The sequence below is a fragment of the Desmodus rotundus genome, chromosome X (assembly GCF_022682495.2).
Source record: "Desmodus rotundus isolate HL8 chromosome X, HLdesRot8A.1, whole genome shotgun sequence".
Taxonomy (NCBI): domain Eukaryota; kingdom Metazoa; phylum Chordata; class Mammalia; order Chiroptera; family Phyllostomidae; genus Desmodus; species Desmodus rotundus.
In genome coordinates, this window is record NC_071400.1 from 54,965,471 (window position 1) to 54,981,886 (window position 16,416).

The window sequence follows — 16,416 nt, forward strand, 5'->3', positions numbered from 1 at the left end:
CATTTGTCAGACAGTAAGGATCAAACAATAGATAACAAACAAAGAACTCTGAGGGCTTATTCTGAGTCAAGGTCAGTTAGCTAAAGGGCTATTAGATTTTGGGAAACAAACTCATTTCAGGCTTGGACCCTTATCATTTAAACTGAGGGTATAAACAAAGCAGGTTTCACAGAGTTTTATGCATTCTTTCTTAGGCCTGATATCCCCAGGGAATCCGCCCTTTCCAGCACAGGACTGCACTGCCCTGTGTCATTGTTTCAGGCTTAAGTCAGGCAGGGGAAGTAAGGTAGGCAAGAGATTAAGAGACTTCTTGCAGACAGAATGAGGACTCAGGCTATGTCAAAGCCGAGGAGCGAGGGTCCATCACCCCCTTTTTCTATAGCCCCCCGAGTCCTTCCCTGTGGGCCTTTTCCGTGACCATGCCTGTCTTAGGTTGTTCCTCCCTTGAGGAATCTTACCCGTCATTGGCTAACTGGTCAAGCTCAGGGCCAAGCAGGGTAAAGTAAAGTGGGCAGAGATAGCACCCCTGCCAGGAAGATAAGCTTTGTCTCCTTAGTGGCTTATGGTCCCAAGGTCTCTGACTCAGCCTTAACCATGGGCGTTACAGCTTCTCAAAACAGACAAGGCAGTTCCCAACACCCAGCTAAAGAAAACAGCAGCAAAATGAAAAGGGAATCAACTGTATGGGAAAATAAATTTTCAAATGATACCTCAGGGAAGGGTTTTGATCTCCAAAATATATAAAGAACTCACATGGCTCCACTCCAGGAAGACAAACGATACAATTAAAAAATGGGCAAAGGACCTGAACAGCACTTCAAGGAGAACATACAGAGGGTCCAGAGACATATAAAAAGATGCTCAGCATCACTAGCCATCAGAGAGATGCAAGTTAAAACCACAATGAGATACCACTTCACACCTGTGAGAATGACAATCATAAACAAATCAACAAATAAATCAGCAATAAGGAAAACCATACCTGTGCTTCACATTGTACCACTTGACGGATTCACTCACCTTCTTGGCGATGACTTTTTTGGGAGCCTTTCCCTGGGTGCCCACCACCACCATGGCTTCTGGGGTCCCATATCCACCTACCTTGCTAGTGACTAGGGCCTGGGAAGATCTGTGTGGCTTGGCAGGGGACTGAGAAGACCATCTCCCAGAGGCCGGCCTCTTTGGCCTCTCTCATGAGGCTGTTCTTTCTCTCCATTCTCAGAGAGAGTGAAGACCATCGGCCTGTAGGGGTGGGGTGGTACTTCTGGAGGCGGGGGACTCACTCTACCACAGTCTCAGCTCATGGGCAAAGATGCTGGGCCTGGTCCCTGAGACTCCTGGGAGTGGTCTGGGACATCTCCTAGGAAACAGGGTGTGGCTGCAGGGTGACATCACAACAGGGCATCCTAAACAAGGCTCTAGAGTGGGGGTGGGTCCTAAGAGTTCTGCCACATGTACAGTTGGGGCCTAGTCCCAGTGCCTCTTGGTCTCTCATGGTAAAGGGGCACACAGGAAGCTCTACAGAGCAGCTTCTTGAAGACTCTCCTGCTTGTTTGAGTGTGTACAAAGAGAAGATGCACTTTCTGTCCCCTGCTATTGCTTGGGGAGATCTACAACCTTGTGAGGGCATCCTCTAGTTGCTTTCTGGAAAAACCCTACTCCTTTTCCAAGGCTTTGCGGGCCCTCTCTGGGAGGGAGACATTTTGTGTAATTTGAAGCAACAGGACAACCGCCTGAAATGAAGACCCAAACAAAGAAGCCCACTGCCTTTTGGTTTTTGGTTTTTCTTGTCTGCGAAGGGACACAGGAAGCCCACCAGGACTAGAAGGCTAGTACTGAGAGGACATTATGCTGGTGCAGGTTCATCTAGACTACTGTGAGGTTTGTAAACCAGTGAGCCTGAGTGGGAATCAATAAGCATCAAGTGGCTCCAAGGACCCACACTCTCAGGTTAAGTCCATCAAACCAATTTTTTGGGTTTAGCCAGCCAAGAATATTATGGAGGGTTTGAAAAACTTCCTGCTTGGTCAAGCGTTGAATGTCCTGTAACTGCTGATGTAACTCCAGCTGCAATTTATCCCTTTAAATGTGTCCCTCTAAATTGGTAGAAAAAGCCCCTTTTAGGTGATGTTGAATTTCACTCCAGGAGTGCTGGCTGGAGTTCCTCTGGAGTGGGGTGACACACAGCTTGGAGAATCCAGGACCACAGGGCAGTTGTTGGCGGGTCACTAGTGTGTCCTGGTGCTTGCTGATCCAGTCAAGTGCTGATTCAACCGCAGAAAGTCAAGTCAGGATTTCTTGATCAATCTGGGCCTGTTGAAGCATTTCTAAAGAAGTATTGGTTAAGAGAACATCAACAGTATGAGCAGTTTGAACTGATTCAATGATGGCAGCAGTTGCCGTGGCAGCAGTAGCTTTGACAACTATAGCAGAGACAATGGATGCAATTAGGGTGCCGACAAACCATCAGACTCATAAGGAGGACAGTGTGTTGTTAATCGTTATTATGCCATTGGGATCCTCCCATTCTCTGGTTACATCCACTGGCACCCATACTTGAGTTTGTCTTCTAATTGTATAAACTGTACTGAGGTTTAACTGAGTAATATTGAGATGGGTAAGGCAGCTAGCATATATAGAACCTGCAGGGACAGGCAGAGAATAAATTTTTGCCAATTCATTATAAAACACCTGGGATGTCCCTGGGGTTGCTAAAAACAAGTAGGGGTGAGAGGTGCAAACCATGACCCAATCCTGTTCTGGAGGGTCAATCTGGTAGAAACATCCCAGAACACCTATAGGGTTACAACCTATTTTTACATACAGATGCTTCCTAGTAATAAAAGGCAAGCCCATTTTCCAAGAGTTATAATGTCATGGGCTAGTATAGTTAGGAGAAACAATTTTGATAATAGGTGCCCCGGTGCCAGGTCCCTCCCACCACGTATCAGTATATAGTTTCTGAGGCTGAGCCAGAACTATTGTTGTGTCAGGCTTAGCTAATATGCTCCAGTTAGCTCCCCAATTCTCCACTACAAAAGCACTTTTGGGGAGAAAAGTGATGGTGGCATTCGGTACTCAGAAGACTGTCTTTACGCTAGTGTCTAAGGTACAAGGAGGAACCAGAGGGGGATTGGAAGTATGGCACACCCCCTCGTGGGTACGCAGACCAACTGTGGCTACCATGGAGAGCTGATAGTAATCACTGTGTTGCTCTTTGTTTGCAGCATAAAGTTGCTTTTTTAAAGGAAAGCACAGAGTGTTAAGAAGGACAGAAAAACTAACCAGTAAGTGTTCAGCAACATAAAAAGTATTTTTCGGCACCGGCATCCAGTGTTTGTCTTCTTCTAATGGGCCAGTGTCAGCTGAGCCACCTGGTCTACTAGTTCATTGGTTCTTGCCTCCAGATAGCGGAGCTTGACTTCTATCCTGCTCATGATAAGGCTTTACTCTCTTGTCTGGCAGCCACACAGGACCTGTAGGAGCACAAACACATGCACAAACTCTTCCCCATGTTGAAAGAACTACAGGGCCCTTCCAAGTGCCATCTTCCAGTGGATTTCTGTATAAAACCTGAGGGAAAGGCAGTTGTGATTCTTATGTTTGAAAATGCTTCTCAACTGAAATACAGAGTGATTCATCAAAATTGAGAAAAATATAGGTAAACATAGCTAACATAGTTAACTTTGGGGGGTAGGACTCATGACTCCCTTTTTTGTTTTTTAAGAAGATTTTTAAAGGTATGATGAGCCCATTCTACAATTGCCTGACTGGAGAGATTGTAAGGTATTCCTGTTTTATACTGCATATTCCAGCATTGAAGGAAAACCTGAGTAGAATGGGCAAAGTATCTGGGGCCATTATCAGTTTTATTTTTTTATTTTTTGAATCTTCTTTAAAATTTTTTTTTGTTATTCATTTACAGTTGTGTGCCTCTTCTCCCAATCCATCCACCCCACCCCACCTCAACCCCCTTCCCACCCCCACCTCCACCCTCCCTCTTGATTTGGTCCATGTGTCCTTTATAGTAGTTCCTGTAATCCCCTCTCCTCACTGTCCCCTCCCCACTCCCCCCTGCCGATTGTTAGATTGTTCTTAACTTCAATGTCTCTGGTTATATTTTGTTTCCTTTTCTCTTCTATTTATTATGTTCCGGTTAAAGGTGAGATCATATGGTATTTGTACCTCACCATGTGGCTTATTTCACTTAACATAATGCTTTCCAGTTCCATCCATGCTGTTGCAAAGGGTATAAGCTCCTTCTTTCTCTCTGCTGCGTAGAATTCCATAGTGTAAATATACCATAGTTTTTGGATCCACTCGTTTGCTGATGGGCACTTAGGTTGTTTCCAGTACTTGGCTATTGCAAATTGTGCTGCTATGAACATTGGGGTGCACAGGTTCTTTGGATTGGTGTTTCAGAGTTCTTAGGGTATAATCCCAGCAGCGGAATTGCTGGGTCAAAGGGGAATTCCATTTTTAGTGTTCTGAGGAAATCCCATACTGATTTCCACAGTGGCCTCACCAGTCTGCATTCCCACCAACAGTGCACTAGGGTTCCCTTTTCCCCACATCCTCTCCAACATTTGTTTGTGGATTTGTTTATGTTGGCCACTCTGACTAGTGTGAGATGATACCTCATTGTGGTTTTAATTTGCATCTCTCTGATGGCTACTGATGCTGAGCATCTTTTCATATGTCTCTGGGCCCTCTGTATGTCTTCCTTGGAGAAGTGTCTGTTCAAGTCCTTTGCCCATTTTTTAATTGGGTTGTTTGTCTTCCTGGAGTGCAGTCGTGTGAGTTCTTTATATATTTTGGAGATCAGGCCCTTGTCTGAGGTATCATTAGCAAATATGTTTTCCCATACTGTTGATTCTCTTTGTAATTTGGTGCTGTTTTCTTTAGCCATGCAGAAGCTTTTTATTTTGATAAGGTCCCATTTGTTTATTCTTTCCTTTATGTCCCTCACTTTAGGGGACATGTTTGTGAGAATGTTGCTGCGTGGAATGTCTGAGATTTTCCTGCCAATGTTTTCCTCAAGGATTTTTATGGTGTTACCACTTATATTTAAGTCTTTTATCCATCTGGAGTTTATTTTTGTGTGTGGCGTAAGTTGGTGATCGAATTTCATTTTTTTGCATGTAGCTGTCCAGATCTCCCAATACCATCTGTTGAAGAGGCTGTTTTTGCTCCATTTTATGCTCCTGCCTCCTTTGTCAAATATTAATTGATGGTAAAGACTTGAGTTTATTTCTGGGCTCTCTTTTCTGTTCCATTTGGTCTATGTGCCTGTTTTTATGCCAGTACCAGGCTGTTTTGAATACTGTGGCCTTGTAATACCGTTGGATATCAGGTATTGTGATCCCTCCTGCTTTGTTCTTTTTTCTCAAAATTGCTGCAGGTATTCTGGGTCTTTTATGGTTCCACATAAATTTATAAAATGTTCATTCTATATCTGTGAAATATGTCATGGGTACTCTAATACGGATTGCATTGAATCTATAAATTGCTTTGGGTAGTATGGCGTTTTTGATGATGTTAATTCTTCCAATCCATGAGTATGGTACATGCTTCCATTTGTTTGTGTCTTCCTTAATTTCTTTCTTCAGTGTTGTGTAGTTTTCTGAGTACAGGTCTTTTACATCCTTGGTTAGGTTTATTCCTAGGTATTTTATTTATCCATATAGTAGGGCTACCAGAAGGAGAAGAGAAAGAGCAAAGGATATAAAACCTATTTGAAACAGGAATCATGGAAAATTTTCCTAATTCGATGAGAGAAAAAGTCACACAAATACAGGACACACAGAGAGTCCCAATCAAGAGGTACCCAAAGATGCCCATTGCAAGGCACATCATAATTAAAATGGAAAAATTCCAAGACAAAGAGAGGATCTTAAAGGCAGCAAGGGAGAAACAGGAAATAACATACAAGGGAGCCCCAATAAGGTTACCAACAGACTTCGCAATAGAAATGCTTCAAGCCAGAAGAGAATGGCAAAAAATATTCCAAGTAATGAGAACCAGAGGCCTGTAACCAAGACTACTTTACCCAGCAAGGCTCTCAATCAAGATAGAAGGCCAAGTGAGGAGTTTCCCAGACAAAAGAAGTCTAAAAGAATACACCTCCATCAAACCAGCTCTGCAAGAAATGCTAAAGGAGCTGCTTTAAGGAAAGGAAAGAAGAGAGAGAGAGAAGAACACAGGCATAAAAAATAGACAATGAATAAGTACCTATCCATAATAACCTTAAATATAAATGGATTAAATGCTCCAATCAAAAGACATAGCATAGCTGAATGGATAAGAAAGCATGACCCACATATATGCTTCCTACAAGAGACCCACATCAGGACAGAAGACCTACACAAACTTAAAATAAAGGGCTGGAAACAAATATTCCAAGCAAATGGACAGGAAAAAAAGCAGGGATAGCAATACTTATATCAGACAAAATAGGCTTCAGAAAAAGGGCCATAAAGAGAGACCCAAAAGGTCACTTCATAATGCCCAAAGGAAGAATCCACCAAAAAGACATAAACATTCCAAATATATATGCTCCCAACATAGGAGCACTCAAATACATAAAGAAAATCTTGGATGACTTCAAGAAAGATATTGACAGAAACACAATTATAGTAGGGGATTTTAACACCCCACTGTCAAAGATGGACAGACATTCGAAACAAAACATTAACAAAGATATTGTGGCATTGAATAACACCCCAGATGAAATCGACTTAACTGATATATAGAGAGAGCCTTTCATCCCAAAGAAGCAAAATACACATTCTTCTCAAATGCACATGGAATATTTTAAAAGATAGACTACATGATAGGACACAAAACAAGCCTCAACAGGTTCAAGAAAATTGGAATATATCAAGCATTTTCTCTGACCACAAGGGACTGAGACTAGAAATAAATCTCAAGGAAAAAAACCCTAAGCACTCAAAAACATGGAGATTGAATAGCATGCTATTAAACAATGAATGGACACTCCTTAATAACTGGCATTTCTTCCATAGGCCCAATCACCAGTGGTTTTTACAGCCCAAATTATGAAGGTTTCTCTTCCTGGCACTGGAACCCTGGGGTATGAGGTCTGCCCTCGTGTGGGATCGCTCACTGCCAAGGTATCCTTCCCAACTTTTCCCCACCACATGTGAATATGGGACCACCCATTTTGCCACCACCTGCAACACTGTTTCTCTGTTCTACTCATGTCCTCTGTGCCCTGGCTTTCCATCTCCACCCCTCCTATCCATCCGGATTAGTATGGCTGCTTTAAATTCTTGGTTGTTGGACTCTCATATAGTTCAATTTTCTGACAGCTCTGGGTGTTTTTTTGTTTGTTTATTTTGAGGTTAGTTGTGATCTTCTCGTTGCTGAAGGAGGAGGTGAAGCGTGTCTACCTACACCTATATCTTGACCAGAAGTCCATGCTATATTTTTTAATATGCTCATGAGTAGAAGCAGGTGAACAGTTGTTCTGAAGCTGTTACCTTCAACCAGTGGCCAATCAGTGTAATATAAGCCACCTAAAGTTGACCTTTATTTGACCATTATTTCTTTGTTTCTTTATTGTTGTTCTATTATAGTTGTCCCTATTTTGCCCCATTGCTCTCTCCTTCCCCACTCATCCTTGGCTCCCACAGTCAATCCCCACCCTGTTTTCCATTTCCATGGGTTATTTATACTTATTCTTTAACAAGGCCCTTCCATTTATTTCTTCCCTTACCTCCTTTCCCACTCCCTTCTGGTCCCTGTCCCTCTGATCCATGTCCCCATGCCTCTGGTTCTATTTTGCTTGTTTGTTTGTTTTGTTCATTATGTTCCTGGTATAAGTGAGATCATATAGGATTTGTCCTCACCATAAATGACAGGAAATTTAATATGTAACTTCTGCCATGGCTGTTGTGGCTCAGTGGATTGAGTGCTAGCTTTCCAAGCAAGGGGTCACAGGTTCAATTCCCAGTCAGAACACACACCTTGGTTGCAGGTCAATCCCCAGAAGGGGGCACACGAGAAGCAACTGCACATTGATATTTCTCTACCTCTCTCCCTCCCTTCCCCTCAGAAGATAAATAAATAAAATCTTTTCAAAAAATGTAATTTCTAATCTTTACAAGAACGCCTCAAGATAGTCAGTTTTATTCCCAATTTATAAATAGTACTTTACTGTGTGAGGTTTCTATTTGTGCTGTAACAAGTTACAACTAACTTAGCTTAAAACAATATCTATCAATATCCTGGAAGACAATGGTGAGGTAGGTGGGAGCAGAGCCCACTTCCCTTTGTACCCAGCTGGAATTCCTATCTGATCTTCTGAGGAAGAGAGTGAAAAGCCAGTGGAATCCCAGCTTATATGAAGTTTGGAGGCCAAAATTATGGAGGACATTGAAAAACAGACAGTAAGAAGATTGCGTTTGGACATTTAGGTCCCTGGGACCTGCACGGGGACCAAGGCTGCTGTAGCCCCCAGTCCAGCACCTGCCATTGGACCCTTGGAGGAGAGCCAGCCCAGCAGTTCCTTCCCCTACCAAAGCAGGAAGGACACTGTGGCACCAGGATGGACCTGGATGCTTGAAGTCACTGTGGGGAATAAAGATGAAATGGAAGATGCAAAGAGGTGGTGTTTAACCTTTGGGACTCTAGACACTGGCTAGATCATTACCAGAGAACTTGGTGAGTCTGGTTACACCTGCAAAAGGGAAAAGAGTTGGGCCCTGAACTGGATAGTCTCCAGTCTGGTTAGAAAGTTGGGCTGTGCGAGAACCCGGGCACTTGTTAAGGACAGCGGGCTTAACAAAGTGGATTTCACTCAAAAAAGGCTCTCAGCTTCTGTTTAAGGAACTCTTCTGCAGTGGCTGGCTTGTGCTATGGCTGGCTCATGAAGAAGAAGGAAAAGGCATACCACACGGACCACTCAGAGAAGTGCAGCAAAGCTCAAGGAATTAGCAGTACCCAGAGAGACTTAATTTAGTGCAGGAGCTGAATGACCCTGAAGAAACTTTGAGAGTGCACAGTGTCCAGGCCAGAAAAGAGGGAGAAAGTGGTATGTGAGTTGACCCTAATTAGTGCACCAAATGGGTGGCAAAACTGGTGGAATAAAGGTGCCAGCCTGGTGCAGATGGGCAATGAGTCCCTGGCAGGTCACATAGGACCTGGACTGGAGGCTGGGCAACTGTGAATACTGATGCTCAGACCTGACCCCCATCCTCGCAAAACCGTAGGAAGGGAGAAAAGCAAAGCAGAGCCCTACTCTGCCTGTAGCAGCCAAAATGACCAGCAGAACTCCCCTTGCAGGTTTAAAGTCAGCATGAAGGTTTTTTTTCTTCTTTCCCCCATTTTTTTTTTTTCTTCCCAAGTGAAACAGTAAGACTTGGAGCTGTGAAAAGTCCACAGAGAGACACAAAGATGTAGCACAAGGCTGACCCCAACAACTGGGAAACTGAAACAAATTTCTCTTTGATATCCTATAGAACTTGAATTTTATTGTTTATATAAATTATTTTTATTTTCAATATTTTTACTTCTTTTATTTATTAGTATTTTTATTTATCTTATTTCTGTTTTGTTTTATTTCTTTGTTTAATTGCATTGCTTGACTGGTTTTCTTTGTTCTCTCTTTCATATTCTATTTTAATATTCATTTCATTTCCCTCGTGTTCCAATACAAACTACTCTTGATCATGTACTTTCTATTCTTGTTATTCAAATCATATATTTCTTCTCATATTATTGTTGCTCCAGTATTATTGTAAATAATCATTGTTCAATATAATTGTAATTAATACACTGCAACCCTCCCTGATCTTAAACCTTTGCACTATATTCCTGAGTTTTATTACTGTTGTGGTTAACTCTATTGTCTCGTATACTATGCCTACTTTCTATAATTTACTCTCACTTTATCTCATCATCTAGCCTCCTAGAAACATTCTGTGTTCTGGGTTCAGCTCACAATACATCTCCCCTCTAACAAGAGTCTTATTTCTTTTTCATCTTTTATAAAAAGTAGCTAGTTGGGTGAAATATCATGGTTAATGCTATACTTATCCAAAGGATCTCCTATCTCTTCTCTACCTTTTGGTACTTTAAATCTCATATAATACTCTCCCATTGCCTTAAGTCATTTTGTTTTCCCCTTGCCACTGATCACATACAAGATTAGGTGGGAGCTATAAACACCAATATACCTACTGGAAGGAAAGAACCCACCAACAGGTAAAAACCCAAGTACACCAAGAAAGCCCACACAAACAGAAAAGGAAAAACCTAGAGCATCCAGACAAGGAAATGAAAGAGACCACACCCCTGAATCCCATACAATTCCTACCATAGAAGTTCACCCTACAAAGTCAGGTAACAAAGTGGAACATGAGGAGGTGCAGACACAACAAAAAGAGTCACAAAATATGGGGAGACAGAAAAATAATCTGCAATCAAAAGGAATGGAAGACTCCCCAATGAAAGGGCTAAATTAAATGGAGATAAGCAAACTATCGGATTTAGAATTCAAAATAATGGTTATAAGGATGTTTAAGGAACTCACAGACAACTATAAGGAACTGAGTGATATAAACACCTCCATGAAAAAGTATATAGGAACTATAAACAAAAACCAGGAAGAAATGAAAAATACAATTTCCAAAATAAAATACAACAGAAGGGGTTACATGCAGCCTGGACAAAGCAGAAGAGCAAGTTAGTGAGCTGGAAGACAAGGTGGAAAGAAAAACCCAGGTAGAGCAGCTGCTCAAAAAATGATTGAAAAATATGAAGATAGCTTAAGGGGACTCCAAGGTAACATGAAATGCAAACACACCCTAACCATAGGAATACCAGAAGGAGAAGAAAAGGAACAAGGGATAGAAACCTTGTCTGAAAAAAATAATGACAGAAAACTTTCTGAACCTGCACAGTGAAAAACCACACAAGTGCAGGAAGCACAGAGTCCCAATCAAGATGAATACAAAGAGGCCTACTCCAACACATACCATAATTAAAACGCCAAGTTTTAAAGAGAAAGAGAGAAACTTTAAAGCAGCATTGCAGAAAAAAGAAGTAACATACAAAGGAACTCTGAAAAAGCTATCAGCTGATTCATCAACAGAAACATTCCGATCCAGGAGAGAATGGCAAGAAATATTCCAAGTAATGAAAAACAAAGGCCTGGAACCAACGATACTCTACCCATGAGGCTCAAAATTAAAATGGAAGGGTAAATAAGGAGTTTCCCAGATGTAAGAACGCTGAAAGAATACATCTCCACCAAAGCAGCACTACATGATATGCTAACGGGACTGCTATAAGAAAAGGAAAGAAAAGAGTAAGAGACAGAGGAATACAGGTACAAAGGGGTGGAAATGAATAAATACCTATCAATAATAACCTTAAATGTAAAGGGATTAAATGCTTCAATCAAAAGATATAGAGTAGATGAACAGATAAAAACTCACGACCCACACATGTATTGCTTACATGACACCCAACTCAGAACAAAACACTTACACAAATTGAAAGTGAATGGTTGGAACAAATATCCCAAACAAATGGGCAGAAAAAAAGCCAAGGTAGCAATACTGATATGAGACAAAATAGACATCAAAATAAGGGCCATAAAAAGAGATCCAGAAGAAGACTTCATAATACTCAAGAGAAAAATCCATCAAGAAGACATAAACATTATAAAAATATATGCATCCAACATAGGGACACCCAAATATATAAGGAAAATCATAGAGGACTTCATGAAAGATATAGACAGCAACACAAATTCACTAGGGGATTTTAAAACCCCACCATCAAAAATGGATAGATCTTCCAAAAAATTATCAACAAAGATATCGCAGCATTGAAAAGGTCCTAGATCAAATGGACATAACTCATATATATATATATATATATATATATATATATATATATATATATATATATAAACTTTCATCCCCAAAAAGAAAACACATTATTTTAGAGAGCACATGAAACATTTTCAAAGATAGGACACATCATAGGACACAAAACAAGCCTCAACAAATTCAAGAAAATTGAAATAATACCAAGCATTTTCTCCGACTACAAGGAACTGAAACTAGAAACCAACCTCAAGAAAAAAACTCAAAAATACTCAAATTCATAAAGATTGAATAGCATGTTATTACACAATGACTGGATTAAAAACGAGATTAATAAAGAAATCAAAAGGTTTCTGGAAACAAATGAAAATGAACTCACAACAGCGCAAAACTTATGGGACACAGTGAATGCAGTCCTGAGAAGGAAGTTCATAGAGATGCAGGCCTACCTAAAAAAGATAGAAATATTTCAAAAAAAAAAAAAAAGCCTAACCCTACACCTAGAAGAACTGGAGGAAAAACAACAAAGATACCCCAGAGCAAGTAGAAGGAAGGAAATAACCAAGATCAGAGCTTAATTAAATGACATACAGAATAAAAGAACAATTCTATGAGTCAATAAATCAAGGAGCTGGTTCTTTGAAATGATAAACAAAATTGACAAGTCTATAAACAGACTCATCAAGAAAAAAAGAGAGGACCCAAATAAACACAATCAGAAATGAAAGAGGAAAGATTACAACTGATACCACAGAAAAACAAAGGATTGTAAGAAATTACTATGAAGGATTATATATCAAGAAATTTGAAAACCTAGGCAAAATGGACAAACATCTAGAAACATATAATCTTCCAAAACTTCGTGAAGAAGAAGCAGAAAGCCTGAACAGACCAATAACAACTGATGAAATTGAAGCAGTAATCAAAAATCTCCTGGCACACAAAAGCCCTAGACTGGACGGTTTCACAGGAGAATTTTACAAAGCCTTTAAGGAAGAGCTGACACTTATCCTTCAAAGAAAATTTCTAAAAACCAAGAAGATGGAAGACTCCCAAACTCTTTTTATGAAAGCTGCATCACCCTTTTCCCAAAACCAGATACAGACAACACAAGGAAAGAAAACGACAGGCCCATATCACTGATGAACATTGATTCTAAAATCCTCAACAAAATATTGACAAACCACATCCAGCAATACACTAAAAAGATCATTCACCATGATCAAGTGGGATTCACCCCAGGGATACAAGGAAAGTACAACATTAGCAAATCAATAAATGTAATATATCACATAAACAAAAGGAAAGACAAAAATTACATGATCATATCAACAGATATGGAAAAATCATTGGATAAGGAACAACACCAATTTATGATAAAAACATTCAGCAAAGCGGGAATAGAGGGAGCATTCCTCAATATAATAAAGGCGATATACATGAAATACCTACAGCCAACATCTTACTCTATGGGCAAAAACTAAAATCTTTCCCACTAAGATCAGGAACAAGAAAAGAATGCCTGATTTCACCACTTCTATGCAACATATTATTGGAAGTCCTAGCCACAGCAATGAGACAAGAAGAAGAAATAAAGGGTATCTATGTAGGAAAGGATGAAGCAAAACTGTCATTGTTTGTAAATAGCATGATTGGGCACATAGAAAACCCTATAGATGACACCAAAAAACTGCCTGACCTAAAAAATTAATTGGGCAAAACAGCAGGATAAAAGGTCAATATTCAGAAATTGAAGGCATATTTGTACACCAACAATGAAATATCAGAAACAGAAATCAGGGTAAAAATATCATTTGATATAGCAACAAGAAAAATAAAGTATACCTAGGAATAAACCTGACCAAGGTTGTAAAGTACCTGTACCCAGAAAACTACACAACACTGAAGATAAAAGGTAAGGAAGACACTAATAAATGGAATCATATACCACGTTCATGGATTGAAGAAATTAACATCATCAAAATGTCCATATTACCCAAAGCAATCTATAAATTCAATGCAATCTTTATTAAAATACCAATGGCATATTTCACAGATATAGAACAAACATTTCAGAAATTTATATGGGACCATGAATGACACTGAATGGCCACAGTAATTTAGAGAATGAAATTCAAAGTAAGATCGATCACAATAGGTGACATCAAACTATATTACAAGGCTATGGTCATCATAACAGCCTGGTACTTGCATAAGAAAAGACATGTAGATCAATGGGACAGACAGGAAAGCCCAGAAATAAGCCCATGTCTCTATGACCAATTAATATTTGACAGAGGGGGCAGAAGCATAAAATGGAGTAAAAATAGCCTCTTCAACAACTGGTCTTGGGAGATCTGGACAGCTACAGGCAAAAAAAATGAAACTCGATCACCAAATTACACCATACACGAAAATAAACTCAAGATGGATAAAAGACTTAAATATAAGTCATAACACCATAAAAGTCCTAGAGGAGAACATAGGCAGGAAAATCTCAGATATTCTATACAGCAATATTTTCATTGATATGTCCGCTAGAGCAAAGGACATAAGGGAATTAATAAACAAATGAGATCTCATCAAAATAAAAAGGTTCTGCATGGCTAAAGAAAACAGTATTAAAATGAAAAGAGAACCAACAGTATGGGAAAACATATTTGCCAATGATACCTCAGACAAGAGTTTGATCTCCAAAATATATAAAGAACTCACACGACTCCACTCTAAGAAGACAAACAATCCAATTAAAAAATGGACAAAGGACTTGAACAGACACTTCTCCAAGGAGGACATATAGAGGGCCCAGAGACATATGAAAAGATGCTCAGCATGTCTAGTCATTAGAGAGATGCAAATTAAAAGCACAATGAGATACCACCTCACACCAGTCAGAATGGCCATCATAAACAAATCAACAAACTGCAAGTGTTGGGGACAATGTGGAGAAAAGGGAAACTTTGTGCACTGTTGGTGGGAATGCAGACTGGTGCAACTACTATGGAAAACAGTATGAAATTTCCTCAGAAAACAAAAAATGGAACTGCCTTTTGCCTTGGCAATTACATTTAGGATTATATCCTAAGAACCCTGAAACACCAATCCATAATAAACTATGCACTCCAATGTTCATAGCAGCACAATTTACAATAGCCAAGTGCTGGAAGCAACCTAAGTGTCCATCAGTGAATGAATAGATAAAAAAAAAAAACAAAAAAAACTACGGTACATTTACGTGATGGAATAGTAGGCAGTGGAAAGAAAGAAGGAGCTCCTACCCTTTGTGACAGCATGGATGGAACTGGAGAGCATTATGCTAAGTGAAATAAGCCAGGTGGTGAAAGATAAATACTATACCATCTCACCTTTAACGGGAACCTAATCAACAAAAGAAAAGAGCAAGCAAAATATAACCAGAAACATTTAAATTAAGAACAAACTGACAGTAACCAGAGGAGAGGTAGGACAGGATAATGGGGGGAAGAAGTGTAAGGGTTTTCAGGAACATGTATAAAAGACACATGGACAAAACCAAAGGGTGATAAAATCAAGGGTGGGGATTGGGACTTGCTGGGATGGGGGGGATTGATTGGAGCCAAGTAGAGACAACTGTACTTGAATAACAATAAAAACAACATCTATCTATTGTCTCACATTTCTGAAGATCAGAATCCAGGTATTACATGTCTCAACCATGTCCTCCACTTCGGGTCTCACAAGCTGAAATCAAGGTTTGGCAGGGCTGCGCTCCTTACAGGAAACTGAGGGGAATAGTATTTCCTTCTGGTTTTTGACAGGATTCAGTCCCTTGTGGTTGTGGTATGAGATTTCCATTTCCTTGCTGGCTTTCATCTAAGAGCCTCTCCCAGTTCCTTAAGATCCCTTCATTCCTCATTGCATTGTCCCTCCATCTTCAAACCAGCAAAGGTGAGTCCAGTCCCTTTCACCTCTGCCATGTCTCTTCTGCTTCCCACTTCCTTGCATCTCACTGACTTCAGCTGGAAAATGTTTGCCACTTTAATGGACTTGTGTGATTGGATTGGGCCTACCTGCATAACCCAGGACACTCTCCCCATCCAAGGTCCATAAGCTTAATTGTCTCTGAAAACTCAACTTTTCCATGGATAGTAACATTCACAGGTTCTGAATATTAGAATATGGACACCTGGTGGTGGTGGGGAGACATTATTCTGCCTACCACATTTCCCAATATCACATATTTAGTAAGTAACAGAGGTCCATATGAACCAGGTCTATTTGGTATGAGGGCTCAATATCTTCCAATGAGTCCACCCTGCCTACCTAAAATATTTAATATGTTAGAGCATGTAATAAATGGGAAAACAAAGGAGGAAAATATCTTAAAGCAGATATGTATTTAGTAAAGTCTGTTTCCAATTTTCAACATGATTTATACCTTTGGAATATGGTATTCAAAATAGTCAAGGTTGTGAAATAAATCAATATTGTTTCATTCCATATTCAGAAGGAGTAGTAAGAACATATATTAAATAGTAGTATGCATACACTTTTCACAATAAATGTATATAAAAATTGC